General features: G+C 38.1%; 1 protein-coding gene and 1 non-coding gene across 2 annotated transcripts in view; both read right to left on the minus strand.

Annotated features, from left to right (window-relative positions):
- Window positions 1–23,420, minus strand: part of LOC140921188 (uncharacterized) — a 108,342-nt gene that overhangs the window by 19,695 nt on the left and 65,227 nt on the right. The gene's annotated exons all lie outside the window — the stretch shown is intronic.
- Trnas-aga (transfer RNA serine (anticodon AGA)) lies at window positions 964–1,037 on the minus strand. Its single transcript has one exon. It is a non-coding gene; the product is annotated as a tRNA-Ser (tRNA).

The following is a 23,420-nucleotide window of genomic DNA, read 5'->3' on the forward strand; positions in this document are numbered from 1 at the left end:
AAGCAATTCCTCTCTTTTCTCTCGCATAAAGTCTACTCGCAACATAAGCATTGTTATCCAGAGCCTGAAAAGAAAAAAAGAAACAGAGACTTCAGAATCAAAATCAGAATGTTTAAACAAAAAATCGATTGTTGAATAAATGTAATATGTTTGTTTACGGGTGGTAATTAACCTTCTTGCGAGCTATTACAGAGATTACGGGTCACGTTTACATCGAACAGCAACGGTCAGATTCAAGTTGGATAACACTAGCGCGAAACTTCTTATTTTTCTGTTGAAGTACGTAGCAAACAGTAAGCGTAATTTAAAGGGAAAACTTGGTCACGTGGTACAAATTTACGTTTGTCGTTTGGCGTAAACATGACAAAAGAGAGATTAAAGAGAGATTAAGATTCACGTTTACGCCAAACGACAAACGTCTGATTCAAGTTGAGAATTTCTCAGAATAGAAAATAAGCAGATAAAAAACTGTTCAGAACAATTTTAATGTGTAAAACAGGTGTGAAACTACTTATTTGTTAGTTGAAGTAATAAACAGTTAACGACAATTAAGGGAAAAACTTGGTCACGTGGTACAAATTCACGTTTGCCGTTTTGCGTAAACGTGAATCTTAATCTCTCTTAAGATTCACGTTTACCGCAAACGGCAAACGTCAGATTCAAGTTGAGAATTTCTCACAATAGAAAATAAGCAGATAAAATTCACAGCTGCCGTTTGGCGTAAACGTGAATCTTAATCTCTGTAAAGACTTTTAACGTGAAATAAGCAGAAAGGCTAAACAGCAAAAGGATTACAAACTCCAGAGAAAACGAGCAAACTTAGCTCCTTTACTTAAAACCCTCGCCTTTAAAAGAGATCTGCTTTATTCAGGTTTTGCTGTAGCTATCCCACTGATATTAATATTTAAAGGAAATAAAGGGAGATGTAAAGAATCAACCATAAGAGGACACAGAAAAAATCTGAGCCCCAGATGGGATTCGAACCCACGACCCTCCGTGTTCTAGATCGGATGCTCTAACCTCTGAGCTACTGAGGACTCGTTGGCGAGCAAGGGTCATTTTTGTGGGTTGGACTTGCGAACCGCATCTCGCAGTCACACAGTCCATCACAAGCAACACATTAAGGCTTAACTGTATCACACAGTCACATTAATAGTAAGAAATGTCTCACTCAGTAGCTCAGAGGTTAGAGCATCCGATCTAGAACACGGAGGGTCGTGGGTTCGAATCCCATCTGGGGCTCAGATTTTTGCTGTAGCTGTAGCGTCTACTGATAAAATACTCATGATAGGTTAGTTGGATTCCTCTTTCCCGATAAAAATTTTTATGAAGGTTTGTGGCCTTCGTCGAGAAAGGAAGAAAAAGTTGGTAGATCGTGCAATATATGAGCGAGGACTCAGGAAGCTAGCTGATGACAAAAAAGTTTGTCTCATCTTGATTATTTTATGCTTTTGATGAGTTAAACAAAACAAATTCAAACCAGTCAATTTAAATAATGAAAAGATCATAACAGATTAAAGCATCTAAGCTAATTTTAACCCTCCATACATTTTATTGAAGTCAGTCCACTCTGTCGATTGATGGTAACGATTCTGTAGAACATGTTGTAGACTGGGACGAAGTAGAGCAGCTGGCCTGAAACAAGAGAAAAAGGTCAGTGATTGATCCTCACTAAAAAGACCACTGGAGGAAGGGAGACTTATGGTAATCAGAATCCGGAAAATATACGCTACCACAACACTACTAGTTGCACAACCACTACCAATACTATTACTACTACTACCACGACCACTACAACTACCACTGTCACACCACTACAGTCTACTACTACCTACTACTACTACTTATAATGAATTCGGAGGAACTTCATGTAAATAAGTTAGTTATGAAGTTTATTTCCTCCTGTATAAAAATACGTGATTCATTGTTAGTAATGTAGCTGAATTTTTTAGTTTATTGTGTTCTTTGTTTTATATTTTGATTGTAATAGGCATGCTTTTACAATACTGTCAATGATGCGGTCATGCAAATAAAGCAATTTATTACTATACTGTTACTTCCACTACCACAACCACGACCACTACAACTACCACTGCCACACCACCACCACCACCACTGCCACTACCACCACTACCACCACCACTACCCACACCACTACAACTACTACTACTACTTGCACTTCCACTACCACTACCACCGCCACTGCCACTACCATTACTACTACCACTACTACTAACACTACCACTGCCACTACCGTTACCACTGCCACAACCATTACTTTTCTACTTCTTCGTCTGCTGATGATTACTTTGACATTAACAATAATGATAATGACGATGATAATAATAAAGACAACTGATAATCATGATGATGACGGCGACGATGATAATGATAATGACATTTTATTGCGCGTCTTCCCAAACCGAATTTACGAAAACGATCGAGAAATCCGCATGGTGGCGCACTGGTTTTCTGAAGAGATGATCCGAGCAAGAATCTCAACTGTTTGGGATAAATGGCCACAAGCGTGACGTTTTTAATTGAAACTAGTGATAAGATTAACTCAAATATCTTAGTATTTTTTATATGGTAACAACATAGCTTACACTGATTACAGGCTCTAGCTTGAAAGGGGACTTCATCCTCCTTTGCTCCACTTCTTCCCATGGGGTATTAACCAAAAATGAATTGTTCCTGATGCAAGGGAAATATCCCTTCTTGTATCCCAGTCTATATTGCGGTGTACGTTCCAATAGCTGTAACAAATGACCAAAAAATATATAGATATGATATAGATATCAGGATCCTTAAATAAAACTCTTGTAGGTCTCTGTTGTTACTTAAGAAAAGGAAAGGGTAGGTTTCAATTATCAAGCCTCGAAATCGTCAACTCTTACAGTGAACTCTTTTGGTTGTCTTTGAACTCTTTGAAATATATTTGATACAATTACAGTAAAATGAATTTCATTAATTTAAGCAGGTACCAACTTGAAATAAGGTTGTTCCTCTCTTAGCGAAGCGCCAAAGGCACCGGCGCGAAAGCACGGGTTATAATTTTGTTGCGCGCGCATCGTGCAGCTTGCACGTGGGTCATAGCGACCTGCAAACCAGTGTGGCCCATATTTCCATGTTTTACTGTATATGGCTACCCGCAATGCATTAACGTCATCAAACAAGAAACTTGGTCGGCATTGTTTTGACTATCTTAGCGGCCGTTTTGGCGATCAAGAAATGCTTTTGTCGATTAATTTGGACGATAAAAGTATATTACAGAGACATTGAAGCAATCTGGACCAGTAGCTACAAAGAAATAAGTGCAAGGTTTTAGCGATAACGTATTTCTAGTTAACTTTGTTACTAACCTGAGTTATGCAGTTCTCTGCCTGAGTAGAGAGATGGTCGGGGTAATAAACAGGGCTGTGCAATATCTCAGCCACAATTTGTTTTTCTTCTTCGTACGAGTCTAAGTCATCCTCATCGTCACAATCAAAGGGATACTAATGTATCAAAACAAAAACAGTTTTTTTAATCTGCTGTATTATCAGCCTGTGCTATAAACAGCTTGCTTATATGGAAAGACCGTTTTTAAAAGTAACTTACAACGAAGACATCAGCATTGTGATTTGTTACATTGCATTGTTGCATTGTTGTCATTAAAATTATTACTATTATTATTATTATTATTATTATTATTATTATTATTATTATTATTATTATTATAAACTTATGCTTATAACTTTTTATTATAACTTTAAATCATAACTTTGATGTAAACAAGAGTGAGTTTCAAGATGTTGAGAAACTAATTTACGAGTGGGAAGTTCCTGATACTCCCTCTTTTTTTTGTTTGTGGGGACAATGTCAATGTGGATCGCGCTATGATATGCAAATGTGGCTGATTTGTCATCCAACGCCATGGCCATGATAAATTCAGAGACCTGCAGGCGGAACTGCTTAGCATGGTGTGTAAAGACGTTGAATTCGAACCAGTTATGCAAGACATCACAGGAGAAGAGTTGAATAGGGGAGCCAACACCACCCCGGGTGCGCTTCTGGATATAGCTGCTAGCTGATCCAGACCAGATATTTAGGTAACACAAAAACAGAGCAGAAGCGCCAGTAGGCTAGCCGAGTGTTAGGATCGATTAGAAGTAGAGCCAGCTACATTAGCTACATTCACGCCATAACGTTTTTCAACACGGAAGGTGGAATGGTAGAGGAATTTAAACGATACCATAGTAGGCTTGCAGAGCTAGTTGCTACAAAGAAGTGTCATTTGCCCTGCTAAGACCAGCTTTACCTTGTTTAAGAGGATCGGTAGTACTAGTAGAGTCTATTTAGAACTGTCAGACATGGATTTAGATATTGAAAACTGACTCTCGAATATTGGAAAAGACAATTGAGAACGTTATTATACTTTCCTTCTTTTAGTTAGAATACGTTTACGTCAAGAGACTATAAAGGGGACAGAGAGTGCATCCCCCATATACACCCTATTCCGTCGGTAATTCGTCTCGAGTTATTTTTAACACCACAGATCTCAAGGGGGATTAGACAACAGCCAATCACATAGCGCGAATGTGTTCCGCGTGGATGACCCAAGCTGAGAGCCACGCGTCCTTCACGAAATGACGCAGAACAAAATGGGGGAAGACGCGGAGAGCGATTTTGCTATTCCTTTTGTCGACGAAAACGACTACAGCGAGATTTCTGCGAAAGCTGTGTCAGCGAAACCGAAATTAAAAAAGAATCGCCCTTCCTCTCTTGTATAGAGCTAACAGTAGAGCAGGGAGATCCTTAACACACTGAATATTCTCTCAGGATCATTTATAATTTACTGTTTGAAGAGAGCAATTTCTGGTTTGATGTTTATTTTTTTCAGTCTTTATAGCGATTATTCCTACCCACTTACTTTGTCAATTGTAGGCGAATCCTCCTAAAGCTGAATTTCAAGGGACCATATTCAAGCTCAGAAAGAGAAATAAAATTCGTCGTTGCTTATTTACGTCCTCCATAAAACGCGAAATTAGGCATTTTCACGTCGTAGTCGTGCAAAAACGGGAAAGAAATGAACAAAAAAGTGTGTTGCACGTGCGAAGTTGTTGTTTTGCTAATTAAACCTATTGTTTTTTTGACGTTCTAGTTGTCGTCCGCGTCGTTGGATCTTAAACTCCCTAAATTGTACAAACGACCGGTTTCAATAGACCGGCGAAATTTCTCATTTTATTAAAGCACTGAGGTTACGACAACTTCGAGTTAAACTGATTTCACGGGTTGTCAAAGAGTCCAGCGATTCCTTTTTCCCAGGTGAGCGCCGACTCATTTCGCTTCAATATTCAGGAATGCTCTCGATCTTTTTACGCTTCCATTGCCTCTCGCCCGACATGTTTTGCACGGCGTTTGGTCATGCGAAACCTCCACGAAACATCCACGCCTCGCGCGAGGTAACTTTATCCCGATTCTAAAAATAACTCGAGACGAATTACCTATGGAATAGGGTGTATGTGGGGGATGCCTTCTCTGTCCCCTTTATAGTCTCTTGGTTTACGTTTACTTTAGAAATAGGTTTTAAATGAAATGTTTTTAATTCAAATAACTCTTTTCATTTGAAACAGAATTTTTTAATCGAAGTTAGGGGGTTTTATCGAAATAAATTGTATTTGTAGTAGTGGTAGTAGTGGTAGTAGCGGTAGCAGCAGCAGCAGCAGCAGCAGCAGCAGCAGCAGCAGCAGCAGCAGCAGCAGCAGCAGTAGTAGTAGTAGTGGTCGTAGTGGTCGTAGTGGTCGTAGTGGTCGTAGTGGTCGTAGTGGTCGTAGTGGTCGTAGTGGTCGTAGTGGTCGTAGTGGTCGTAGTGGTCGTAGTGGTCGTAGTGGTCGTAGTGGTCGTAGTGGTCGTAGTGGTCGTAGTGGTCGTAGTGGTAGTAGTGGTAGTAGTGGTAGTAGTGGTAGTAGTGGTAGTAGTGGTAGTAGTGGTAGTAGTGGTAGTAGTGGTAGTAGTGGTAGTAGTGGTAGTAGTGGTAGTAGTGGTAGTAGTAGTAGTAGTAGTAGTAGTAGTAGTAGTAGTAGTAGTAGTAGTAGTAGTAGTAGTAGTAGTAGTAGTAGTAGTAGTAGTAGTAGTAGTAGTAGTAGTAGTAGTAGTAGTAGTAGTAGTAGTAGTAGTAGTAGTAGTAGTAGTAGTAGTAGTAGTAGTAGTAGGAGTAGTATATGTAGTGGTACTAGTACTAGTACTACATGTAGTAGTGGTGTATTAGCAGTAAACGCCTTTCTCAGTTAATGGAAGTAGCATGTGATATTTACGGATAATCGTTTATAAATTAGTTGTTTAAGGATGTCTTCACTAACTTCGATTTTCTGCAACGAAGATATATAAAAGCCAACTAGGCTTACAAACCTCGCCAACCAGCAGTCTATATAGTATTACGCCCATTGACCACCAGTCAACAGAGGTGTCGTATGGTTTGCTGTCAAGCATCTGTAATGTAATAGAATAAGGCAGGTTAACTGAAATATAACTCAACATCTAAATATAAAGAAAACTGAAATTGTATGACGAGTGAAAATTATTTATATTAGTGGCTACTGACCATTGGTCAACTGGGAGAATTTTTGTGTCAAAAAGAAGTTTCTTGTTGAAAGCTTTCTTGGTGCGGACCGGTCACTAATTACAAAGTTATAGTTCTAAATTAGTAAGCATCGAGTCCCAAATAAATATTTATCAATTAACGGTCATAACCACTGATCTTAACTAGTAAGCTGCTCATAAAAAAACTTTATTTTCTTTTTTCATAAAAAATCCAGTAATCAAAACGCGACACAAACTTATCACAGTCTTAGAAATGTCTAGTGTCATTCAGTCATGATTCAGATCGATGTGTTCTCAACTCTTTCCTTCTTGTTTGATATGTAATTAAACACTGCTCCTCGTGCTTGATATGCACTTCAATTTTTTTATTGTGTGTTTGTTATGCTATCAAACCCTAGTTCTCGTGTTTGATTTGCAGTTAAACTTGCTCCTTATTACTTCGGCGGAGCGAGAAGTAAAGATTCGCGACGCCCAGGAATGTTCAAAGTTGATACTTTTGGTACAAGATTGGGCACGCAAAGTATGAAGGTTTTCGGCTAATTTATTTGGCTATTTGACGAAGTGACAGCCGAACTGGTTCGAGACATCTCGAGATCACTTTGACTTCTTTGATTTATTCTTTAACTTATTAGAGGAAGAAAGAATTATTATTTTGGCTTTCGCGAGGTTTGAACCGACTCACCTGTGTGACCCGTCAGAACAGAGGAGACTCTAAGTTGAGGGATTAGCCGATTGCGCTACACTGAGGCCCAAGGTAGTTCGGGATATGAAAAATAGCTATGAAATTATGCACTAGTCTCGGGACAAGATTGGGTGCGCAAGTTTGTGACGTTTCGGCTTATTTCGGCTATTTCAGGAAATGAGACCGGACTACTTATCGAGATATCTTGAGATCACTACGAGTTTTGTCTTTCATTTACTCGAGGAATTAATAGAGGATTGTACACGACCGCGCAGAGACACGAAATTTCTCTTCGAGTGTTGAAAAACATTTCACGAGTGAGCGCTCCTTTTTAACTGTTTTATGATGAATTTAAAGTTACAAAATGCTGCACGAAGACGTTTTGTCTTTGTTGAGTGTTACGTAGTAATATTACTTTCATACGTTGCGTGACTTTCTCGAACGTTCTCTACGTTTTTGGATTAGTCATGAATAATTAATTAGGGCATGTTTACATTTCAGCATGAGTCAGCAGATTTGCATCAGTTACTGAAATCATAAAATATGTCGAAAAGCTACTGCTATTCGCCTGTTTAATATTTTCTAGAACCTTATGTCAAACGGTATACAAGTTCCAAGCGAGTTCTTTTGGCGAACTAAGTTTTTTTCCCACGAGCTGGACTGCTGTGTTTAGTCAAGTGTGACGAAGGTTGATTTTCAGGTATTGTGTTTACAAGTTGGCGGAAGCCGTAAGATATCTGAAGTTCAAGTGAGAGTTTATTATTAGAAGAGGCTGTTTAGTTTTACTTAAGTTCAAGTCAAGTTTGTGTTGGCAGATGCTGTGTTTTAAAGCTCTGTAAAGACTACATAATGTTCCTTTGGTATTAGACTTCCTTGTGTTAATCCGACATCCCTGCGTGCTAATAGTCAGTGAACAGTTATCCTCAAAACATTCGAATTTGTAACATTGAATTTTAGCCAATTTCATGCTCAACGTAATTGACTCCTTGCCCATGCCTTACATATCTTTAATCATTACATAAGACTGCTGTGCTGTTTTTGAAGCCTGATGTAAGAAAAATAGAGAATTTTGTTTTCACTGTTTATCTTGTTAGACTTCTTAGTCACTGCCACTAACCTCATATTTGACTTAGGTCTAAACGTTTAGACCCAAGTCAAATTTAGAAGGATTTGTATGGAGTCACCAGAGCATAACCGGGCTAATATCTAAGAGATAATTTGCCCCGAAATGCTAGCTCTTGGCAAGCAGGCCTCTTGGATGTTGTAATGTTCTTTATCTGATAGCACGATGGATCTGGATAAAACAGCTTAGTAAACAGGATCCAAGTTTTTTATTCCAACATGGCTGACCCAGGTGGTCATGCGCACGCTAACACTCATACAAAATACCGCTGATCATTACAACTTTCCCCTAACAAAAACGAAAAGAAAACAAATAAACAAAAAAGGACAAGTACACCTTGATACCAAGATTGGTAATACGCTCTAGTGTCAAAAGGACAACAATTTCATGTAAAGTTCAAAATGTTTCCTCTAATTTCAACTTGTGAGAAATTTGCAAACTGTGACTAACAGAACCTTCGAAACAATGTTTATCAACCTTCCATATCAATGATGAGTTCAGGGTCACATAACATAATCCTTGAAACGCAAAGGCCTTCTCACAGTTCTTCCACTTGCTGTCTTGAGAGGCTCTGAGATTTCCTCCTCGGATGAATACATTTCCCCTTGCTCTTGGGATGTCGAAATGGGCTCTTCAACAGATGGGATTGCTTGATTGGCTGCTTCCTCTGAGGTTGAATGCTCATTTGCTCTCACGGTTGGAGACTTATGATGAGACTTATGATGAGGTGAGATGTCTGTTGCTGATAGACCACTTTCTGGTGATTTTATTAATGCTCTTCTATTTCTGCGATATTCTCTACCTTCATCAGTTCGAATCCTATAGGATCTTGGTGTTTCTGCGTGTTCTGTTACAACGCCTGGTTTCCAATGGCTCCCCATTTGTACTCTGATCCGGTCACCTTTCTCTAATGTGGGAAGATGTTTGGCATGCTGATCAAAATAGTGCTTTTGTTTTTCCTGTTTGAGCCTCAGTTTCTCCATAACTTTGTGTGGATTAAGGACTTTAGGCTGCAACTGTGCGTTGGTAGTGGGAATGATTGATCTTAATCGCCGGCTCATAAGCAGTTGCGCTGGTGAACCAATATCATCTATCGGTGTGTTCCTGTACTCAAGTAGTCCCAAATAAGGATCCCTGCGATCTTGTTTTGCTTTGGTTAGTAGATTTTTCACTGTTTGTACTTCTTTCTCAACAAGACCATTTGCTTGGGGGTACAGTGGACTGACAGTAGTGTGTTTGAATTCCCATTGTTTAGCAAACAGTGAAAAGTCCTTTGAGGAGTACTGGGGACCATTGTCACTGATTACTTCGGATGGTATTCCATGTCTGGCAAATATAGATTTAGTGTAGGTGATGACTGTGGTGCTTTTGGTGTCTGGTAGTTTGGCTATTTCAAAATATCTGGAGTGATAGTCAACAACTATCAGGTATTCAGATTTGTCCCAGTTGAACAAGTCTGTGGCGACCATTTCCCAGGGCTTGTGTGATAAGCGAGAAGGGATCATTGGCTCTTTCGTGTTTTGCCGTTGATGCTCTAAGCAGGTGGTGCACCTTGATATCATGTCGCTGATTTGAGAATTCATTCCTGGCCAGTATAGGACATCTCTTGCTCGTCGTTTGGACTTTTCGATCCCCATGTGGCCTTGATGTATCCTTTGTAGCATTTCTTTTCTCATAGATGACGGGACTAGTATTCTGTCATTTTTGAGAATAACACCCTCGACTTCAGAGAGCTCATCTCTTACATTCCAGTAGACTTGAATACTTGCTGGTGTGCAAGATTTTGTTTCTGGCCATCCTGACTTGATCGCATCCTTCAGTTCTTTCAATGATGGGTCATTAGCTGTGGCTTCTTTAATTTCTTCTAGTTTGGACTTCGAGACTGGTAGGTTAGAAGTTAGCAAATGGACATGTAGTGCAATTTCTTCTTCCATGCTGCCATATGCTGTTTCAGGCAGTGGTGCTCTAGAGAGCATATCCGGAAGCACTAACTCCTTTCCTGGCTTGTATTCCAAAGTGTAGTCATACTTCTGCATTCTAAGCAGGATTCTTTGTAGTCTTGGTGGTGCTGATGCTAGAGCCTTTTTAACAATGGCCTCAAGTGGCTTGTGATCTGACTCAATGGTAACTTTCTTTCCATAGATGTATTGGTGGAAACGTTCCAAGCTGAACTGAACAGCTAAGAGTTCCTTCTCAATTTGAGCGTATCTTGATTCTGCGTCAGTGAGGGATCTTGAAGCATAGGCAACAGGACGTTCTTCTTGTAGCAGCACCCCTCCTAGGCCGGTTGGGGAGGCATCACAGCTGATCGTAACAGGCTTTTGTACATCAAAGAATTTCAGGACTGGCCCTCCATCTTTAGTTAGGATGCTTTTAATTTCATGAAGTGCTTTTTCTTGTTCATGTGCCCACTGAAACTCAATGTCCTTTCGTAGTAGAACTCTGATAGGTTCAGTGACAGTTGCCAGATTTGGGATGAACTTGCCCAAGTAATTGACTGTTCCAAGGAGTCTTTCTACTCCTTTCTTGTCAGTTGGTGCAGGCATGTCATTGATGGCACGCACCTTTTCATCATCAGGTTTGATTCCTTCTTGTGTGAGTTTGTGACCAATGTAGGTGACTTCTTTGACTTTAAAGACGCACTTTTCTTTGTTCAGTGTTAGGTTGATCTTCTCACATCGTTCCAGGACAGCGTGTACACGATGGTCGTGTTTAACTTCTGTTTCTGCATGCACTATTATGTCATCGATGTCGGTTTCAACTCCTTCCAAGTCGCCAAAATGTTGACTCATCCGCTTTTGGAAAACTTCCTGAGCAGATGTGATTCCGAATGGAGTGACCTGATAGCAGTACCGCCCGAAAGGTGTGTTGAAGGTGGTTAGAAGTTGACTTTCTTCATCAAGAGGTATCTGCCAGTATCCTCGGTTTGCATCAAGCTTAGTGAACCATTTTGCATTTGCCATGCGTGTAGTGATGTCTTCGATGGTGGGAAGCTGAAAGTGTTCCCGCTTTATTGCTTTATTGAGGTGCCTTGGATCTAAACAAATCCGCAGACTACCATTAGGCTTTTCAACAATGGCCATAGAATTGACCCAATCTGTGGGTTCTTCTACCTTGCGAACAACTCCTCTCCTTTCCATGTCATCCAGTTCTTCTTTCACTCTGTGGCGAAGAGCTGCTGGGACCGTTCTAGGTGGGTTTACGACAGGTGTCACAGTAGGGTCTACTTCAATGTGGTAAGGTTTCTCCCAACCCAGTGAATACCTGCGTGTATTTCTGCAGTACTTCTTCTTTCAGTTCTTCAGACAACTTCGTAACCTCTTCACTTTTGTCTGGTTCAGTTTGCTTTTCTTCTGTCTTGGCCACCATAACAACTTTGATTAGACCCAGATCTTGGGTTGCTGTGAGCCCCAATAATCCTGGTTGATTTGTCTCCACTATGTGGAATGTCAGCTCATGTTCTACATCTGTTTTAGATTTCACTGGTAGTGTAGCTGTGCCAAGTACAGTTAGCTTATCTTCAGAGTAACTGACTAGATTATGTGTGCAGGCATTTATCTGTGGATTGCTTCCAACTATCTTCTTTAGGTCTTTGAACGGCATGATGTTAACTTGAGAACCCGTGTCAATTTTGAGTTTTGTGATATGTCCTTTCACTGGCACCATCACATAGCACTCCTCATTCTGGATCCGAACTTCAGTAGTGACAGCTCCTACAAATAGGGTTGAGTCAGGAATATTTCCTTCTTGTTGCTCTACACCCAGTTCATGGACTTTTTTCCGTGATCTGCATACACTCTGGAAGTGATTTCGTCTCTGACAATAGTTACATGTTTTGCCATATGCAGGACACTCCCTTGCGCCATGTCTTGTTCCACAGTTCCCGCAATTGAACTTCTTGCTTGGGGGTCTTTTTTCCTCATTATCTGAAGGTGTTTTCTTGTCAGTTGACTTGTTCTTCTCCCTTCCAATTCCATGCACTGATGAGTCGTCCAGTTCTTTCATTTGCATATCCGTAGCTTCTGCAGATCGTACCACATCTAATGCTTTCTGAAGTGTAAGGTCTGGCACCCTGAGTAATCTTTCTCTTGTTTTTGTGTTGTTTACACCAAGTACAATTCGGTCCTTGATGAGAGAGTTCTTCAATGTTCCAAATTCACATGTTTCACAAAGCTTTCTTAATATTGTTACGTACTGGTCGATGCTTTCGCCGCTTTCTTGGGCTCTTGAGAAGAATTTGTATCTCTCGTAGCTGACATTTTTCTTGGGTTCACAGTGTTCCTCAAATTTCAACAGCACCTTTTCGATTTTTTTGTCATCGCCTTCTTCGTCCCAAGTTAGAGTGTTAAAAACATCAATAGCATCGTTGCCAATAACTGTTAGAAGTGTTGCTACTCTGGTTGCACTATCCTTCGAACTTATTCCGGTCGCAACTTCGTAATTTGTATATTTCTGTTTGAACTTCTTCCAATTGGCTGATATGTTTCCTCCACTCAAGTCGAGAGCTTCTGGAGGTGGAAGACCTAAATGCATCGCCATTTCAGGTGTATTTTCTTCGTCTTCAACTGGTTGCTGTATTTCCTCTGTGTTTTCTTCGTCTTCAACTTGTAAATGCTGTACTTCTGCAGTGTTTTCTTCCCCCGCGGGCGTGATAGGAATCGACTGATCCTGTGACATGAATTACGATCGCCGATGTGGATTGCTCTGAAATACGGCCTGTATTTTATTCAAATCATCGCCATATCGATGGCTGAGGTTCTTGTTCGTACTTTACTTCTGACACCATGTAATGTTCTTTATCTGATAGCACGATGGATCTGGATAAAACAGCTTAGTAAACAGGATCCAAGTTTTTTATTCCAACATGGCTGACCCAGGTGGTCATGCGCACGCTAACACTCATACAAAATACCGCTGATCATTACAGATGTTGCTCTTTTCAGAATATCCTGACAAATCCCATTATTTCACAAATTAACAAGTTATCATATTGCATTTCTTACTATTCCTCCGCGTTTACAATTAATCAGTTCCACAACCACGAAGCTCAAGTGTACGCTCCATAGAGTCTTGTGTTTGATTTTTATCTAAGCGCTGATACACAGTTTTTGTTTGAAGTGATATTAAACGGCATATATCTTGTATTTGATGGCTAGATCTGTAATCCGAATATAACAAATTGGGCCTACCTCGGGTGCCACGTAACGTGGCGTTCCACAGATGCCTGTGGTTGTTTGTTCTTTTACTGCTGTCGCGAGCCCAAAGTCACCTATTTTTAGGTGGCCATCTTCCTCCAATAGTAGATTTTCCAGCTTTAAATCCCTAGTCAAACAACAATAAAAAATATTCTCGTTTTGTTGTTGTTGTTATTTTATAGTACGTTGTTGTTGTTGTTGTTTCACAAACTATAGATTGAATTCTGCAAAAAGTCCAAAAAATAACTTTTCACGTTGTAGAAAATGCCAAACCGGTAGCTTTTAAAAGTATTATTGGATCGCGGTTTTGTAAAATAGGCTTTCCCGGTCGTCAGTGCAAAGCCCAGTTTTCCATTTAGTAACCAATAATTAGAAATTATTGTAATGAATTGTAAATGTAATGTGTTGTAATTGTTTGTGTATCCGAAATAAAAAATAATAATAAAAAAAACTTTCCACGATATGGAAAATTCCAAACCGTTATATTAAGGAGGGTAGAGTGGGGGTGTGAGGGCGAGGGGCGGAGTAAAGGAGGGAGGTGTTCGGTAAATGAATTAAGAAGTCATTTAATCAAAATAGTTGATCTGCTTATAAAATGCATCCCTTACACACATAGAACTTTAATTCACGTGATACTGTTTGTTTCCAAATTAATCATTAATTAATTAATATTTTTGAATGATTAAGTGCATCCTTAGAGTGTCGTCTCAGTATTTATGTTTGATTAAATACAACACCCTGCCTTATTTACCTGTGAATAATTCCTTTGGTATGTATGAACTCTAACCCGCAGATTATTTCGGCTGCAAAAAATCTAAAATCAAGCACTTTGTTATTGACACAATTATAATGAAAATCATATATTGATAATTATAATATTAAACAACAAAAACAAATTATACAAGCAACAACAGCCAGGGAGGTACCCCCTCTCCCATTCAGAGTATTGCAGGTGAAACTATCTCATTACCTGCAAATGTTCTCCGAAAATTTCTTGACAGCCGACAGCTGTGTCTCAAGATTTCCGTTGCTGCAAAATTCCATTATAATACCAAGGAATCCCTATCGAAAAAAGGAAGAAAAACAGTAGTACGATGTTCCTTACACAAACGTAACATGTAAACTACTTTTCCACGCGTCGTTTTCATTGTCATAAAAAAAAATCATTTATATCACTGCCATACCTTGAGTTTCGGATAATTGTGTTTACATTTTTGAGTACTTGCTGACTAGTGTCATTTGACTATATCGAAGGCTCAGGTATAAAATATATTTTTGGTTTGGCGTGTTTTTATTAGTTCTTCGCAGACCAGTTGTTGGTTCTCAGGAGGAATTTAGTTTCCTTCTTGCGTAAAAAGAAATTAACGTTTAATTACTGCCGATAGATCCAACGGTGAGTCATGGTGCTGTCCAAGTAATATTCACGCTACGTCAGCTACCGTGATGATTAGATTTAGAGCCTCCTCTCGAAAACGCGCTCCTCTTCGAATGTGTTTTTGTTATTAAGTGCCCCCATTCTGCTAAGCGCCCCCATCGTAATATTAGGGAACGTATCAACTGAGGTTCATATTAAAATCCTTAATTGCTCAAAGAACGAACGGTAATGCCACCTTACAAAAACAGTGGTCCTCGTCTGAGTTTTTCACGTTAACTGAACATTCACAATATATTTTTGTTACTGTTACAGTTTCTGTTATTGCCTCTTTTAATAAAAGTAATATTAAAGCTTTGTTTTGAGCAGTCGGTTGTTTCTCAAAGAAGAAATAAGCGTCCTGTGCTGATTAAGCGCCCTGTCTCAAATAAGCGATACCTTGAGGTACCAAAAGTAAATAAGCCCCACGGGCGCTAAATCGAATCATTACCGTTCGGTAATTTTGTGAATAAGAGGGAGGTGAGGGGGTAGTGAAATATAAAAAAAACATGGGACTGGAATAGAACTTTTTTGGTTGTTTTTGTAAGGAAATTACAACCAAAATGTAGAATTTATCCCAGGATTAGTGCTTAGTCAGACTTCGAACAGGAGCTAGGTGTCATCCTTTAATCGTATCATAAAAATTTATCCATACCTTTACGCAAATCAAGCCACAGATGTTTGTCACGAATCCTGTTCCCCGACATTGGGCAAGCATTGCTACTTCTTTTTTACCCTCCTTTCTTTTTACTAGTTTCATGGCGTAATCTTGAGAAGAGTTACGGTTGGCAACCTGGAAAACCTAAGCAATGATACATATCTTTTAAGAGTGAGTGATACTAAGATAGCTTTTGTTTCCACAAGGGTACGTAGAGATTCCCGTTTGAAATGTTTTGAGAGTAACAATCGGTAAACAACCTAATATGAAAACATTGATTCTGTTATTACTGTCTCGTAAAAATAACCCAGAGTAGATGAATTTTGCTGTCTGGCCTAAGCAAGCCATCTTCCATTTTAAGAGGCTTTTGTTTTGATTTAGCATATAAGCGGTGAAATTCTCTCGATTTTTATTATGTCAGATTTGGGGCGTGCGCATGGATATTAGGGACCTTACGATCCGACAACGGCGACGTCCATAACAACGTCGCCTGAAAAAAAGACTTCACATGCTTTCACTTTTTTGGCGATTATTCCAAGGGATCCAGTTACTTAAAAGAAGGGGATATGGGTTGGCGGAGCTGAAGAGAAGGGACCGCGCCCGAGTTCTGCCAGAGACGGTAGAATTTATCGCCTTGCCGTCGCCGTTCTCAAGTAAACTTAAAATTTGGTCATTTCACGTCGTAATTATGCAGGGACTGCAAAGAAATGTACATAAAAGCGTGATGCACGTGCAGAGTTATTGTTCTGCTCATTAAACCCATTGCTTTTGGCGTTCCCGTTGCCGTTGTTGTCGTAGTTTCGTAAGGTCGCAGAAACGATGACGGCACAATGAACAAGAAAGCGCAAATTAAGAAAGCAATAGGATTAGATAAGAGAGTATGGATCAATTTAGGTTTCTAGGAAACTGCCAATGACCTACCCCTCCCCTAAGCCAACATTAACATTTACTTCTCGTTTAGGACAAAATGTTGATTTAGGGGAGGGGTAGGTGCGGAGTTTCCCAGAAACCTAAATTGATCGTATGATGAGATAGAGAGGGAATCTTAGGGCGTAGGCCACGATATCCGACACGAACGTGAACGTGGTCTGCAATTACTAGGCAAGCATTGCTACTTCTTGTAACTTTTTCATCCTTTTACTTGTCGAATAAGGTTACAATAGGGCCACTTATACGAGGAAAAATAAGACGCGTCTTACATAAGACGCGTCTTAAATAAGACGCGAACTTTCCGTATAAACGGCACCTTTCGTCTAAAATAAGACGCGGCTTAGCTAAGACGCGTCTTATTAGATAAGACATGCTCGTATAAATGGTACAGTTCGGGTCTTATTTAAGACGCGTCTTATGTAAGACGCGTCTTATTTTTCCTCGTATAAATGGCCCTATTATTGCAATAATTCTTACCTTGCCAAAACCGCCTTGACCTAGAAACTTGACATTAAAAAAGTCATCAATTCCGTTTGCCCACCAGATATTATCTGTGTGCAGGCGTTTAACTGGAGGCTTAGTCTTCTCATCTCCCGAAAGTTTCCTCTTTCTTCCAGTCTGTAAAATTCAAAGTTCGTGATGTTACGTTAGTTTTATGTTAGTGACTCTTAGAATTTGGTATTTAAATAAAGTCCGGAAGTCAAAGGAAGTTTTGGATTCTGGATTCCACGTCTTGGATTCTGGATTCCAAATACCAGCATTACAAAAAAAGCTAAAAGGAAAATTCCCAGATTCCAGGTTCTTTTTTTAACTCCTCCAAGTCGATATGAGAAAGAGGGCATCTAAGTATTGGGCGACCCTGCTGTCCAAAGAAAACAGTTTTAATGGAATTCACAGTTTAAGGATGTACGTATTACCTCCATTCGTCGGATCTCTCTCATTCGCAATGAAAAATCTCTCCACGTACGCTGGATGAGACTTGCCGTACTCTGTTTAGATAGAAAAAACATATTTCCTTTCTTTTCTTTCTTTTTTTTTTTTTTAGGTTTCATGGTTTTTTTTGGATATATGACTTTTTTAGTGGACGGTTCGTCATTACCTTACATCACCTTATTGATTGTGAAATGAAGGCAAAGAACACACACATTTCATGTAAAAAAAGTTAGTGAACGCAATATAGATGCATTATTCAGCCGAGTTTATTTCTAGAAGAATGATGCATGCTGAAATAGCCTAAAGCACAAACTTCAGGGGTGCATTACTTAATTGTTATTTCCAAAAAGTGAGGAACAAATGAAAAATAAAAAAAGGGAAATAAATAAAGGAAAAGACCACTCCCAATACCTCATTTCGTTTGATCTCCTTTCGGCGAAGGAACGTCTTCCAAACACGTTGAATGATGCCTGCCGCTTGCTGTTCAAAGATAAAACAATTATTCATTCAAAAATGAGAACTGAGTATGAAACATCACTTTTATCTCTTTTGTCATTATTATTATTTTCATTCATTACCTCTCTTCGTTGAAAGTCTCTCAGTTGCGATATAAATTTGCTCCATCACCATGTGCCCTGTATCACACTATTAAACGGTTACAGTATTTAAAATAATACAAATATCAAAATTAAATGTGATTGTGGAGGAATACAATAAACGACAACTTTGTCTTTCGTCTATTGTATTCCTCCACCAATCACATTTTATTTTTATTTTTGTATTATTTTAAATACTGTAACCGTTTATTCTATTCTCACTTAGCTTTTCTAGCCCCTGGTGAAGACTAGTTTTATCTAGTCAAAATATTGGACAAATAAATTTGGAACCTCAGCCTTCCCTTCAATTTTCAATAAACGAAAAGATTATTTCAAATACCTCCTTTCGCTGGATGTCCCTTCGTTGAAGGAACGTCCTCCAGGCATGCTGGATTAGTCCCGCCGCTTGCTGTTTAAAGAGAACACATATTTCAATCAAAAATTGATAACAGTATACGAAAAGTGATTTTTAGCTTCATTTTAAAAATTATGATAATTATATTACCTCCCTTCGTCTAATGTTTCTTAATCGCGATATAAATTTTTGACTTGTGGGTTCGATAACACATGGAAAGTCATTGCCCGCTTTTTGTGAAATGATGGAAAGGAAAACGGAAATTTGGGAGAGAAGAAGGTTAAACTTGAGCGATGCATTGCTCAGCTTCTATTTCCAAAACAAAATAAAATAGCAAACTCCAAACTAAAAAGTGAATAAATGAATGAATAAATAAAATTAACATTTCTTCCTGTACTTTTTCTTCCACTGCTACTTCTACTGAAGATAATGATAATAACAATAATGATAATAACGATGATAATGATGATGATGATGATGATGATGATGGTTATCATTATTCATATCTCACACCACTAGTTGTATCGGTGGTCACGTATCCCTAGGTCATCAAGCTATTTCCTATAGCCATATAGTGGATGGTTTGTCATTTCCTTCTTGTGAAATGAAGGCAACTGACGAAAACGTACAAATTTGAGAGCAAGGCTAGTAATATTGTATTACGAATACGCTTATCAGATTCCACTTCTAAAACAAATTTTAGAATAAAATTTTTCTAATTAAAAACACAAATTCCGGTCGGCGGGAAAACATTTAGTAAACTTTAGGGATACATTACTTATAATTTATATTTCCAAAAAAAATGAGGAAAAAACGCCAAAGTGATAAAATAAATAAAAAGATCACTTTCAATACCTGCTTTCGTTGGGTCTCCTTTCGGCGAAAGAAAGTCTTCCAAACGCGTTGAATGATGCCTGCCGCTTGCTGTTAAAAAAGAAGGCCAACAATTATTTCTATTACCTTCCTGTAAAAGGAAGGCAACGAAAATACAAATTTTGGAGGAAGACGGTTAGGAAACTTATTATGGAGAAACTAATCAGATTTTTCTGTTCTAAAATAGCACAAATATAAAATAAAAACTATGAAATATTTCAAAAACACAAATTTCGGCGGGACGAAGAAGACAAGTAAACTTTAGGAATACATTACTCGTGCTCCATTTCTATTTCAAAAAAGTGAAAAATAAATGAAAAATAAGACAAACGAATAATTGAAAAGATCACTTCCAATACCTCATTTCGTTTGATCTCCTTTCGGCGAAGGAATGTCTTCCAAACGCGTTGAATGATGCCTGCTGCTTGCTGTTTAAATAGAAAACAATCATTCAGTCAAAAATGAGAACTGCGAATGAAACATCACTTTTATCTCTTTTGTCATATTTTTATTTTCATTCATTACCTCTCTTCGTTGAAAATCTCTCAGTTGCGATATAAATTTGCTCCATGTGCCCTGTATCACACTTATAAACGATTACAGTATTCAAAATAATACAAATATAAAAATACAATAGACAACAACCTTGCCTTTCGTCTATTGTATTCCTCCACCAATCTTATTTTATTTTTATTTTTGTATTATTTTAAATACTGTAACCGTTTATTCTATTCTCACTTAGCTTTTCTAGCCCCTGATGAAGACTAGTTTTGTCTAGTCAAAATATTGGACAAATAAATTTGTAACCTCTGGCTGTCCGATCAGCCTTGCCTTCAAGATTCAATAAATGAAAAGATCATTTCAAATACCTCCTTTCGCTGGATGTCCCTTCGTTGAAGGAACGTTCTCCAGGCATGCTGGATTAGTCCCGCCGCTTGCTGTTTAAAGACAACACATATTTCGATCAAAATTGATAACAGTATACGAAAAGTCACTTTTAGCTTTATTTAAAAAAACTATGATAATTATACTACCTCCCTTCGTCTAATGTTTCTCAGTCGCGATATAAATTTTCGCCATGTGCACTGGATAACACATGGAAAGTCATTTCCCGCTTTTTGTGAAATGATGGAAGGGCAAACAGAAATTTGGGAGAGAAGAAGATTAAACTTAAGCGATGCATTGCTCAGCTTCTATTTCCAAAACAAAATAAAAAGGCAAAATGCAGACTAAAAAGTGAATGAATAAATAAAATAATCATTTCATCCTGTACTTTTTCTTCTACTGCTACTTCTACTGAAGATAATGATAATAACGATAATAATGATGATGATGATGATGATTATAATTATCATTATTCATATCTCACACCACTAGGTGTATCGGTGGTCACGTATCCTTAGGTCATCAAACTATTTCCTATAGCCATATAGTGGATGGTTTGCCATTTCGTTCTCGTGAAATGAAGGCAACTGGCGAAAACGCACAAATTTGAGAGGGAGAAGGCTAGTAATAAGCGTATTACGGATACACTTATCAGATTCCATTTCTAAAACAAATTTTAGTATGAAATACTTCTCATTAAAAACACAACCGGTCGGAGGGAGAAGATTTAGTAAACTTTAGGGGTGCATTACATATAATTTATATTTCCAAAAAAAATGAGGAAAAAACGCAAAAGTGAAAAAATAAATGAAAAGATCACTTTCATTACCTCATTTCGTTTGATCTCCTTTCGGCGAAGGAACGTCTTCCAAACGCGTTGAATGATGCCTGCCGCTTGCTGTTTAAAAAGAAAACAATTATTCAGTCAGAAATGAGAACTGTGCATGAAACATCACTTTTCTCTTTATTGCTATTATTTTTATTTTCATTCATTACCTTTCTTCGTTGAATGTCTCTCACTGATTTGATACATTTACGCCACGTGCGATGTATCACACTAACAGCACTCTGCGTTTATGTATCTTGGAAATATATGTTTGGAAAGTCACTCTTTTATCTTCATATTTGTTACTAGATTATTTCTATTACCTTCCTGTAAAAGGAAGGCCAACGAAAATACAAATTTTGGAGGAAGACGGTTAGGAAACTTATTATGGAGACAATAATCAGATTTTTCTGTTCTAAAATAATACAAATATGAAATAAAAACTATGAAATACTTCGAAAACTGACAAATTTCGGCGGGAGGAAGAAGTCAAGTAAACTATAGGAATGTATTACTCATGCTCCATTTCTATTTCAAAAAAGTGAAAAATAAATGAAGAATAAATAAAAAGAATAAATAAAAAGATCACTTCCAATACCTCATTTCGTTTGATCTCCTTTCGGCGAAGGAACGTCTTCCAAACGCGTTGAATGATGCCTGCCGCTTGCTGCAGTTTAAAGAGAAAACAATCATTCAGTCAAAAATGAGAACTGTGTATGAGACATCACTTTTATCTCTTTTGTCATTATTTTTATTTTCATTCATTACCTCTATTCGTTGAAAGTCTCTCAGTTGCGATATAAATTTGCTCCATGTGCTCTGTATCACACTAATAAACGGTTACAGTATTTAGAATAATAAAAATATAAAAATAAAATGTGATTGGTGGAGGAATGCGATAGACGACAACTTTGTCTTTCGTCTATTGTATTCCTCCACCAATCTTATTTTATTTTTATTTTTGTATTATTTTAAATACTGTAACCGTTTATTTTATTCTCACTTAGCTTAAAGACTAGTTTTGTCTAATCAAAATATTGGACAAATAAATTTGTAACCTCTGGCTGTCCGATCAGCCTTCCCTTCAATTTTCAATAAATGAAAAGATCATTTGAAATACCTCCTTTCGCTGGATGTCCCTTCGTTGAAGGAACGTTCTCCAGGCATGCTGGATTAGTCCCGCCGCTTGCTGTTTAAAGACAACACATATTTCAATCAAAATTGATAACAGTATACGAAAAGTCACTTTTAGCTTTATTTTAAAAAACTATGATAATTATACTACCTCTCTTCGTCTAATGTTTCTCAGTCGCGATATAAATTTTCGCCATGTGCGCTGGATAACACATGGAAAGTCATTGCCCGCTTTTTGTGAAATGATGGAAGGGAAAACAGAAATTTGGGCGAGAAAGAGATTAAACTTAAGTGATGCATTACTCAGCTTCTATTTCCAAAACAAAATAAAAAAGCAAAAAGCAGACTAAAAAGTGAATGAATAAATGAATAAATAAAATTATCTTTTCTTCCGGTACTTTTTCTTAAACTGCTACTTCTACTGAAGATAATGATAAGAACAATAATGATAATAACGATGATGATTATGATGATGATTATGATGATGATTATCATTAATTCATATCTCACACCACTAGTTGTATCGGTGGTCACGTATCCCTAGGTCATCAAGCTATTCCTATAGCCATATAGTGGATGGTTTGTCATTTCCTTCTTGTGAAATGAAGGCAACTGACGAAAACGCTCAAATTTGAGAGCAAGAAGACTAGTAATAAGCGTACTACGGATGCACTTATCAGATTTCATTTCTAAAACAAATTTTAGTATGAAATATTTCTAATTAAAAACACAAATTCCGGTAGGAGGGAGAAGATTTAGTAAACTTTAGGAATGCATTACTTATAGTTTATATTTCCAAAAGAATGAGGAAAAAATGCAAAAGTGAATAAAATAAAAAGATCACTTTCAATACCTGCTTTTGCTGGGTCTCCTTTCGGCGAAGGAACGTCTTCCAAACGCGTTGAATGATGCCTGCCGCTTGCTGTTTAAAAAGAAAACAATTATTCAGTCGGAAATGAGAACTGTGTATGAAACATCACTTTTCTCTTTATGGTTATTATTTTTATTTTCATTTATTACTTTTCTTCGTTGAATGTCTCTCATTTGTGATATACATTTGCGCCACGTGCGCTGTATCACACTAACAGCACTCTGTGTTTATGTATCTTGGAAATATATGTCTGGAAAGTCACTCTTTTATCTTCTTATTTGTTACTAGACTATTTCTGTTACCTTCCTGTAAAAAGAAGGCCAACGAAAATACAAAATCTATAATTTTGGAGGAAGACGGTTAGGA

The sequence above is a fragment of the Porites lutea genome, chromosome 12 (assembly GCF_958299795.1).
Source record: "Porites lutea chromosome 12, jaPorLute2.1, whole genome shotgun sequence".
Taxonomy (NCBI): Eukaryota; Metazoa; Cnidaria; class Anthozoa; order Scleractinia; family Poritidae; genus Porites; species Porites lutea.